General features: G+C 36.8%; 1 pseudogene; it reads right to left on the bottom strand.

Moving 5' to 3' along the window:
- Positions 1-5,781: 5,781 nt before the first annotated feature.
- On the bottom strand, positions 5,782-7,543 carry LOC103658450 (annotated as a pseudogene).
- Positions 7,544-10,835: the final 3,292 nt, after the last annotated feature.

Below are 10,835 nucleotides of genomic sequence, written 5' to 3'. Positions count from 1 at the left end.
AAACAATAAAATCAGGGATCTCTCTCTGCTATGGATGGTATCTGTGAGGAAAAGTTGATTAGCTGAGTCAAAGATGGCCCCACAATGGACTAATGTACAAATTAGTCAGTGCAGTTCTGGAGAATGCAAAGTTTTTGTAATTATGTTTTATTCTTTAAATTTTTAAAAAAAGATTTATTCATTTATTTGAGAGAGAGAGAGAGAGCAAGGGGAGGAGCAGAGGAAGAGAAATCGTCAAGCAGACTCCCTGCTGAGCGGGATCCCAGCATGGGGCTCAAACCCTGGACCCCAAGATCACGACCTGAGGGGAAATCCAGAGTCGGATGTCTAACCAACTGAGCCACCCAGGTGCCCCGGAAATTATGTTTTAATCACAAGAGGTTAGAGGGAATTTTTAAGGCTAACATAATAATGGAAGAATACACAACACGCAAAGAAGATCTAATATCGCGGTATTTGAAAAGGTTCAAAGTGGTAACACATGGGACCGATATTCAGCTCATATGCCCTGTTATATGTGTTCCAGGTGTTTATGGTCTGTCATTTTTAATGGGCGTCCATACTTTACTCTATTGTATTGTTAACAAATTATGCCAGCAATGTCATCCTGGCAACGAGAGACAGTATTTGTTTTCAAAACTGACAACCTGAAGGTTTATCTAATGTAGAAAAACAAACAAAAAACAAGAAACGCCAGAAAGATAAAGACTGTATTTTAAGTCATTAATTTCAGGAGGGATACTGGATTGTGAGAAAGAATGAAATGGGAAAAATCAAGTTGGCTATATATACTTCCCTATTGTTTTGACTACATGAAACAAGAATGTACATTTATCGATGACCTAAAAAAAAGAATGTACGTTTATGTATTGTTAATTTAAAAAAATTAAAATATATTTTATATAATGAAATTAGTGAACAATAAGAAATAAGCAGATTTATAAACTATAAATAATTAATTGTAGAAGTTAAAAACCTTATGGGTTATTTTCCATAGGGAACTAACTGATGGACAAAATCTCTGACATTCGGCACATGTGCCCATTTACTTTTTTTTTTCTTTTGTTAGTGTTTCGTAGTTTTTAGCATACAACTCCTGTACATATTTTGTTGGATTTCCACCTAAGTGCTTCATTTTGTGCGACAATTATTTATGATATTGCAGTTTTAATTTTAATGTCTAGATGCTTATTGCTATATTGTTGAAATACAATCAACTTTTGTACATTGATCTTGTGTCAAACTTCCAGAACTCACTTATTAGTTCTACAGGGATTTCTATAGATTCCTAAGGTAAGCCTACCTAGACAATTATGTCATCTGCAAATGATGGTCGTATTTCTTCTTTAATGAAATGTATGTCTCTCATTTTCTTTCCTTGCCTTAGTAAACTGGACAGAACATTTATCACTGTGTAAAATAGTAGTGATGAGATGGACCTCTTTCCCTTAGTCCTGATCATAGGGAGAAAGCATTCACCATTGAGGATAACGTTGATTGTGGATCTAATCTTTAGTAGTTTGAGAAATTTCCCCTTCACCTCAATTTTTCTGAGAGTTCTATTTATCAATGGATGTTAAATGTTGCAAATGCTTTTACTGTATTGATTGATAGGGTCATGCAATTTTTCCTTTTTCCCTGTTAATTTGATGGATTACATTAATTGATTTTCAAATATTGAACAAGTCTTAACATCCTCCAACATACTAGAAATAAACTCCACTTTATCATCATATGTAATTCTTTTTTTGTATGCTGGCGAGTTCTACTTGCTAAGATTTTTAAAGGAGTTTTGGGTCTTTATTCATGAAGGATATTAGCCTATAGTTTTCTTCTTCTTCTTCTCTCTCTCTCTCTTTTTCTTTTTCTTTTTTTTTTTTTTTTTGAGTTTGTACTATCTTTATCTGATTTCAGTATCAGGCTAATAGTACCTCATAAAATTAATTAAATGTCCTATCCACTTCAGTTTTCTGGAAGAGACTGGGAAAGATTGTGTAAGACTATATAGAAATCTTTAGTGAAACCAGCTATGCCTGGAAGGATTTTTGTTTGTTTTTTTGGAAGGGGGTGTTCAAATTATGAATTTATTTTTCTAAACAGTGTAAGAGCTTCTCAAATTATTTGTTTAATATACATGAGAATGTAGTTTAGTAACTTTCTGAACTATTTTCCTGTTTTCAATTTTAATAATTTCTGCTCTTTATTATTTTTTTTATTCTGTTTGGTTTGAGTTTATTTTTCTCTATTTCTAGTTCCTGAGCTAGGAGTTTAGACTATTGATCTGAGACTTTACCTCTTTTTAATGCATGCCTTTTGAAATTGCTATAAATTTCTCTCGGTGCTAATTTAGCTGTATTATGATATGATGTATGTTTATTTTCTTTAGTATTACTGTGCATTTTTTTATTTCCCTTTGAGACTTCCTCTTTACCATATGGAGTATTTAGTAATGTACGGTTTTGTTCTAAGTGTTTGGATATTCCCCTTTTTTTCCCCATTATTGCTTTTCAGTGATATCATTGTGATTGGAGAACACACTGATATAAATCCTTTACATTTTTTTTCGGGTTTGTTTTATGGCACAAAATATGGTTTATTTTGCTACATTTTTCAGGAGCAATTGAAGATAATGTATATTCTGCAGTTGTTGCGTGGGATGTTCTTGATTATATAGCAGTTGATGGAGCTCTTAAGTTCCTGTATATCCTGGCTGATTTTGCTTAGTTATTCTATCAATTACTGATAGAGGGATGTTAAGTTTTCTAAATGTAACTGTGAATTTTTCTGTTTCTCCTTTCAGTTCCATCAGTTTTGGCTTCACATCTTCTGCAGGTTTGCTGTGTCTTATTGGTGGGATTACCCTGTTTTATTGTAAAATCCTCCTGTCTCTGGTAACTGTCTTTAATCTGAAATCTATTCTACCTGATATAACCATTCCTGTTTCCTTTAATGTTTCTATAATATACATTTTTTCAACTTCTATTTCCAAACTGCCTATTTTGTTATACTTGAAATTAATCTCTTGCAGAGAGCATTTAGATAGACAATGCTTGCTTTTTTAAAATTTATTTTTTAAAGGATTTTATTTATTTGAGAGAGAGAGAGAGAGGGAGAGCACAAGTAGGGGGAAGGTCAGAGGGAGAAGCAGATTCCCCACTTAGCAGGGAGCCAGATGCAAGCTTGATCCTAGGACTCCAAGATCAGGACCAAAGCCAAAGGCAAATGCTTAACTGACTGAGCCACCCAGAGTCCCTGCTCTCTCTCTCTCTCTCTTTTTTTAATTGACTCTGACTTTCTCTATTAACTGAAATATTTTGAGCATTTATATTAACATGATTATTGATATGCTAGGGTTATGGTAGAAAAATAATGCCCATCCAAGGACACCCACACCGTAATGACTCAGACCTGTGAATATACTACCTTAAGTAGCAAAAGGAATTTTGCAATGTGATTAAATTAAGGATATCGAGGTGACAAATTTACCCTGCATTACTCAAGTGGGCCTAATATAGTCAAAAAGATCTTTAACACTTGGAGGCAGGTTGGTCAGAGTAAGAAAGAGATGTGATGATGGAAGTAGAAGATGAAGTAATGCCATGGCAAGGATGGGGCCACAAGCCAAGAAATGCAGGAAAGGCAAAGAAATAGATTCTCTCTTGGAGCTTCTGGAAGGAACCAGCCAAGCTGATACCTTGACTTTATCCTGGTGAGAATGACTTTGGATCCCTGGCCCTCAGAATTCTAAGATAAAAAATTTGTGTTGTTTTAAGCCACTATGCTTGTGGTAATTGGGTACAGCAACAATATAAAAATAATGCAGAGCTAAAGTCCGGAATTTTATTTTTTTTCTCTTTGTTCTCTATTTTCTGTTTGTTTGTTTCTCTGTTTTGTTATGCCTGCATTCTTGTGAGTTATTTGAAAAGTTGTTTTTAAAATTCTACTTTGATTTATCTGTGGATTTTTTTTTAACAGCTTAATTGATGCCCAGTTTTATTGTCTTTAAAAAAGAGGAGAGCCCTTATTTGAAGATACAGCTAAGTACATTCTTATCTATGATTACTTACATTCATATACTGAAAATATTATTTGGACCAATCCTGTCATATGCCATTTGCTATAAAATAAAGTTCTTACAATGAGTGTGGGTAATTTATCCTTTTCAGATAATGGAAGAATGTATCAAATCTTCATTTATGTTCCAAACATTAAAAAATAAATAAATATTTAAAAAATCTCAAGTCTGGTTAGCCATTAATAAAGACCCACCACCCATAGCTCTGCTCCTCAGACATTCACTTCTGCAAGGACACAGTATGTTTGCTGACTTTAAAACGTTTATTCTTTTAAAAAATTAGTCACTTTTTATACAGCTATACAAAGTTCTTAATGTTTCTTTGGCAATGGAATATAGTGGAATTTTACAGCTATATAAATGTTGTCTTTGCTCAAGGAAGAGTATTTCACTGTGTGTACATAGTTGACTGATAAAATTCTCTACAATCCAGCACCCTAATTAATTGATGAAATAAGCTACCTCAACAGGGATATTACAGGATTTCCAGAAAGAAAGAAAGAAAGAAAGAAAGAAAGAAAGAAAGAAAGAAAGAAAGAAAGAAAGAAAGAAAAAGAGAATGAGAGGGAAGGAAGGAGAGAGTGAGAAAGAAAGAAGGATGGAGGGAAGAAGGAAGGAAGGAAGGAAGGAAGGAAGGAAGGAAGGAAGGAAGGAAGGAAGGAAGGAAGGAGGGAAGATACAGACACACACATGCACACACAACCTTCTGTGGCTCAAAACACAGTATCATGGCCCTATCTGCGGGTAACTTAAAATTACAAAATACAATTTAGTGATAAGAAAAATCCTTTCAAAGCAAGTTGGTACAGCCACTTTGGAAAACAGTGTGGAGGTTCCACAAAAAGTTAAAAATAGAGCTACCTTATGACCCAGCAATTGCACTACTGGGTATTTACCCCAAAGATACAGACGTAGTGAAGAGAAGGGCCATATGCACCCCAATGTTCATAGCAGCATTGTCCACAATAGCTAAACTGTGGAGGGAGCCAAGATGCCCTTTGGACGAATGGATAAAGAAGATGTGGTCCGTATACACAATGGAATATTACTCAGTCATCAGAAAGAACGATTATCCAACATTTGCAGCAATATGGACGGGACTGGAGGAGATTATGCTAAGCGAAATAAGTCAAGCAGAGAAAGACAATTATCATATGGTTTCACTCATTTGTGGAACATAAGGAATAGCAGGGAGATTGGTAGGAGAAGGAAGGGAAAATGAAGGGGGGCAGTAAACAGAAGGGGGAATGAACCACGAGAGACTATGGACTCTGGGAAACAAACTGAGGGTTTCAGAGGGGAGGGGGGTGGGGGATGGGCTAATCTGGTAATGGGTATTAAGGAGGGCACGTATTGCATGGAGCACTGGGCGTTATACAGAAACAATGAATCATGGAACAGTACATTAAAAACTAATGATGTACTGTATGGTCATTAACATAACATAATAAAAAATTTTTAAAAAAAGAAAAATCCCTTCAGTGATGAAAAAATACTTCTAAGTCCCACTGAAGTACTGTTGTAGTTTAATTTTACATAAGAAATTACTTAACCTTCTGCTATTCCAAATGTATTTAATGTTCATTTTTTAAGATGAGCCTAAACATCCTCTCCTCAAAAGTAACTGCACTGTATCTTTGAAGTTAAGCAGAAAAACAAACAAACACCCAGTACTGGTGACAAATATACAGCAGATTCACTTCATTCTTCCCAAAGACTGAAACCAATTCTCAGGACCATGAAGAGCTAGAAATTCGCCTATTTTCAAAGACTTGTTTGTCCATGATGCAACAACTTCGTTGTCTTTCCTGTATCAAAATCTGCAAACTTCTTGCCCCCCAGGACCTCCTCTGAGCCCACCATGAAATCCTCCAGGGGTGATGAAGGTACCACCTCTGTCACCACCATGCCTTTGGCCACCACAGAAATCAAGACCTCCTCTGCCTCTGTACCCCCCACAGCCATGGTTTGGACAAAGTGTAATTCCAAATGTCTCAGCATGTACTCTTCTTTCTTTAGCCCCAGTTGGTCTCTGTTCTCTATTACCATCACAAGAAATATTATCAAATAAGGATTTGTTTTTGTAATAATAGCAATGAAGTCCAAGAGAATCTCTTCATCTGCATTTCCTCACTGTTTTGGTATCAACTTCTGAGTCTCCTTTAGCTTCACTATCTATAGGGTTCTCCTGCTTCTCAAGTTTATTGACTTGGAATATAAGTTTATTAGAAAACTGTCAATTTCCTCCTCGTTAAAATGTGCGTCCACACTTTCAAGGTCACAGTGTTCCTCAAATTTCATTGGACCATCTTGAACACCACATCAGCCCCTGCTGCCTCGATGACCCTCACGCTCTCTTCTTAGAGCCAAAAGAGCACCTGGACCTCTTTGTTTGTTACTTTGTTATTTTTGAGTTGCTCATTTTCTGGTCTTGAAACTTTGTGTACTTCAGCTCACCTGTGCTCTTGATTCTCTGTTGCCTTTTGGCTGGTAGATGGTAAAGGCCTGATTGACATAGGGATCCTTATCCCGTCAGGTGCTGGAGCAGGTAAGTGAGCAGAGGTGGTCTCTACTGCTTGTTTCATGGTTGGGGTTTTTCTCAAAGGGTTTAACTGAGGGCTTGAACAACCTTGAGATAGCTGTGTTTTTATAAATCTTGCATCCTACGTAAAGGCAGAACGAACCATGCTACTTTGGAATAGGCTACCACTATTTGATGTTTCTGTTCCAAAGGATGTCAAAGAGCTTCCAGCAACACCAATAGCACCAAACTGCTGCCTGACTAATGAACTTCGACTGAATTGACTGTATGTTGACATCTTGCAGGAAGGTCCATAGGAACCCACTGCCTGGAGTAGATGAGCCTAGTGGAAACTAGATGATAGCTGGGTCCCGGGTGAAGAACATTGTGGTTTAGGTGGCTCACAAACAGTGAGGTCTTTAGTATCACTCCCGTGTAACATGATGTATTCAAAGACTTCATCTGGAGGTGGTATTCGATGAATTATTGGTCTGTCTTCTGGACAAAAGGACCGAAGTTTGGCAAGGGCTACCGTGGAGTTCTCAACGTCAATGGTGCAGAGGATGCCCTCGGAGCAGATCCCCATCTTGGAGATAAGGCTCATCTTGCTGTCTATGTAAGGGGTGCCCCCATTCATGGTGCCACTGCCACTGTGGGCCACTCATGAGAGGCAGATCCCACACCGCTGTCGAGCTCTGCAAGCCTGCTGGCTCTGTCGGCATCTGCAGCAGCTGCCTCTATATGTAGACTTTTTTATTTTTTGAAAGATTTATTTCTTTCAGAGAGAGAGAGCGAGCTTGTGAGTGGCGGGAGGAAGGGCAGAGGGGGAGGTAGAGAGAGAATCTTCTAGCAGACTCCCCCCTTAGCACCAAGGCTGATGTGGGGCTCCATCCCAGGATCTGGAGATCATGATCCGAGCAAAATTCAAGAGCTGCAGCTTAAGTGACTGAGCCACTCAAGAGCCCCTAACTGTGGATTTTTTACATGTGTTTCTTTGTATAGCTTTTTTAGTGGTTTTTATAGGTATTATACATACATATGTATTTATATATAATACATATGTATTTATTATAATATAAAGTATATAATATGTAATATGTGTAATGTAATATGTAATTACATTACATATGAATAAATTATCAAAGTGTACTGATACTGTAATTTCACCAGTTTGAGTGAATATATAAATCTTACCTCCATTTACTTAAATTTATCTTCCCCTGTTTATAATATAGTTGTGTTAAGTATTTCCTCTACGTACACACACTTAGAACCACATCAGTGTCCTAATTTTTGTTTCAATGTTAAATGTAATTTATAAAACTTGAGAAAAAGAAAATCTATTATATGTACCCCCAACTTTTGCCTCTCGTGTTCTTTTTTCTGCCTTACTAATATTTCTGATACTTCAAGTTTTCTCTCTCTTCCTCTCTCCCTTTCTCTCTTTCCTTCTTTTCTTTTCCAAAAGGTTAGAGAATTTTCTGTAGCTATTCTTTTAGAGGACTTCTGTTTGCAATACATTCTCTTAGTTTGTCCTAATGTGTTAATTTCTTGATTTTTCCCTTCATTCTTGAAAGATATTTTTGCTTGGTGTAGAATTCTGGGTTGACAATCTTTTTCTAAGTTCCCTCCACCCCCCCCCACCCCCCCCCCCCCCCCCCGCATGCTGGAAAAATTATGTGTCACTTCATTTTTATTCTCCAAAAAACTATGTTCTCTGTAGTTTCTGGTAGTTTCTGATGCCATTTAATTTCTATTATTTATTTATTTATTTATTTATTTATTTACCTACAGATAAGGATTTTTTTTCTCTTACTACTTTTAAGGTGGTTTGTTTGTTTTGGTCTTAATTTTCAGAAGCTTTACTATCTATCTTCTTTGAGTTTAACTTTTTCAAATTTGCTTTTGTTGAATCTGTAGGTTTATGTTTTTTGCCAAACTTGGGAAGCTTTTGCCATTACCTCTTTAAGTATTTCTTACATGCACCTTTTTTTCCCTCTCCTTCCAGGACTCTTACTATGTAAATGTTTCCACTTTTATCATAGCCCCAAAGGTCCCTGAGACCCTATTCATTCTGCTGTTGAACTTATTCTTTTTTTTTTTTTTTCATTTCTACTCTTCTATTTTCCTTTTCTAAAATTTCTATTTGGTTCTTATATATAATTTCTATTTCTTTTTTGACTTTGTTTTTGTTTTCATTTGTTTCAAGTACTTGCCCATCAAAGCATTTTAATGATGACTACTTTAAAAGCTCTGTCAGATAATTCTAATGTCTCTGTCATTTCTGTGTTGGCATCTACTGATTCATTCAATTTGAGTTTTATCTGGTTCTTGGTATGATGAGTGAGTTTCATTGAAACCTGATCACTTTGAGTTTTATGTTAATAGAATCTGGATCCCATTTAAATCTTCCGTATTAGATAGCATACTCTGACATTGAGTTGGCAGAAGAAGGGGAGGTTCCACCTTATTATTTCCAGGAGGAGATAACAGTCCATTTTACCCACTTTCCCTCATTCACACCTAATGAAGGGGTGACCTTACTATTGTTGAGTCAATGTGGAGATTCTTGCTCCCCTGTAGGGCTACACCGATATCTCCCTAGAATGGCAAGAATACTTCTTTACTGTTCTCCGCCATGTTGCCTCATTACTACTGGAGGTTGTGAAAGTCTTCATCCTCCCCTGAGAACTATAGTGGCTAAGGTAGAAGGTACCTCATTACCTCCAGCTAGGATTGAAATCTAGGTTTGCCCATGTGGTCTTCACTAACACCAAGGTGGAAGTAGGGAGGAGGGTTCATTATAGCTTGGAGAGTATGAAAAACTAAGCTCCCCCTCAGTCTTTGCTACCTGACTTATATGGGGCCACAATTTCTTTTCTGTGATGTCTGACTTCAATAGAGAAGTTTCTGCCTTAAAGTTTCCAGTCTTACTTGGTTGCATATTTCCTGGTCCTTTGGCTAGAGAGGGAAGGCTTTTGTGGGGCTTTATCATCTATGTCCATTGATACTTCTGGGTTGCTAGTTTTTTCAGCTCCATGTTGGAGACACACGAGGCAAAAAGCAAACCCAGGAAACTCACAATCAAATTATTCCTTCAGTCTCAAAATCTTTAGCCATCTGTCTTCTCTCCCTCCTTCAGAGTCGTCTTACATTTGCTTTAATATGGAATTGTTTTGATAATGCATTTTGTTATATTCATTACATGGCAATATGAATTATTTATACCTCTGGACTCAGACATCACTTGTACCCCATGTCACATCATCTCAGCTCATGTTTTACATCATCTCTTGCTTAAGCAAGCAGCTTCTCACAGTTGTAACTGACAGTCCCTTGACTCACTACTCCATGCATCTTTCCTTCCATTCTCTGGACTTCTGCCATAACCTATCCAGCACTCAATCATGTTTGTCTTGAAAGTGTGAGGCATTCTATGTAGCAATCCTTGAACACAGTTGATAGGGGTCAAAGATAAATTCTCTCCTTTCCCATGTCTCTGTGGATCATTCTAAGGCACATCTAGACAGATCCTCAAAAGACCAAGCAAGACTGAGCCTCAGTGGCCTCCTGTTTAACCAACTGGAGAGCACACCACAGTATTTCCTCATGCTTGTTTTACTGTTCCCCATCTCCAAATTCTCTCTCTGGGACACCTATGAAATAAACTCTTGGCTCAGATTCTGATAGCCAGTGGCAACCCAGCCTAAGACATACATTTTACAGGAAAAAATAATAGTAGAGCATATCATGTTTGACCTATAGAAAGCAGTTAAGAGCATAAATCACTTCTGCTAACTTGTAACTCAATGGTTATTTAAAACCCTACCTGATATTAGAATGAAAATATTAACCCCGGACATAAAATAACAATAAAGCATTTTACAGCAATAAGGCAATAAGCTTTTTAGGTGGGAAAGCAAGAATTAAATAGGTAAGTGTAGTGAGTCTATGGAACAATAATGCCAAGTGTTGAAAGTTCAGATTCAGAAAAGTAAGGAAGAAGATAAAATTGAATTGAAGAATTCCTTCAATAAATTTGGGAAACCTGCAGAGGAAGAAGAATCACATAAATTGTTATAAGAAAATATATCAGATAATGATAAATAATACTATATGTTCCTATGGTACTAAAACAAAAAGACATAATACGGATTTCAATATACAGACTTTTAAATGGAATTCTCAGGACACAGTGAAAACCTTACACACTCTATACTGACAAACTGAGGAACGCCT

This window comes from Ursus maritimus, unplaced genomic scaffold (genome assembly GCF_017311325.1).
Source record: "Ursus maritimus isolate PB19 unplaced genomic scaffold, ASM1731132v1 scaffold_8, whole genome shotgun sequence".
Taxonomy (NCBI): Eukaryota; Metazoa; Chordata; class Mammalia; order Carnivora; family Ursidae; genus Ursus; species Ursus maritimus.
The sequence above is the reverse complement of the archived record's forward strand: the minus strand, read 5'-3'. Positions and strand labels throughout refer to the sequence as shown.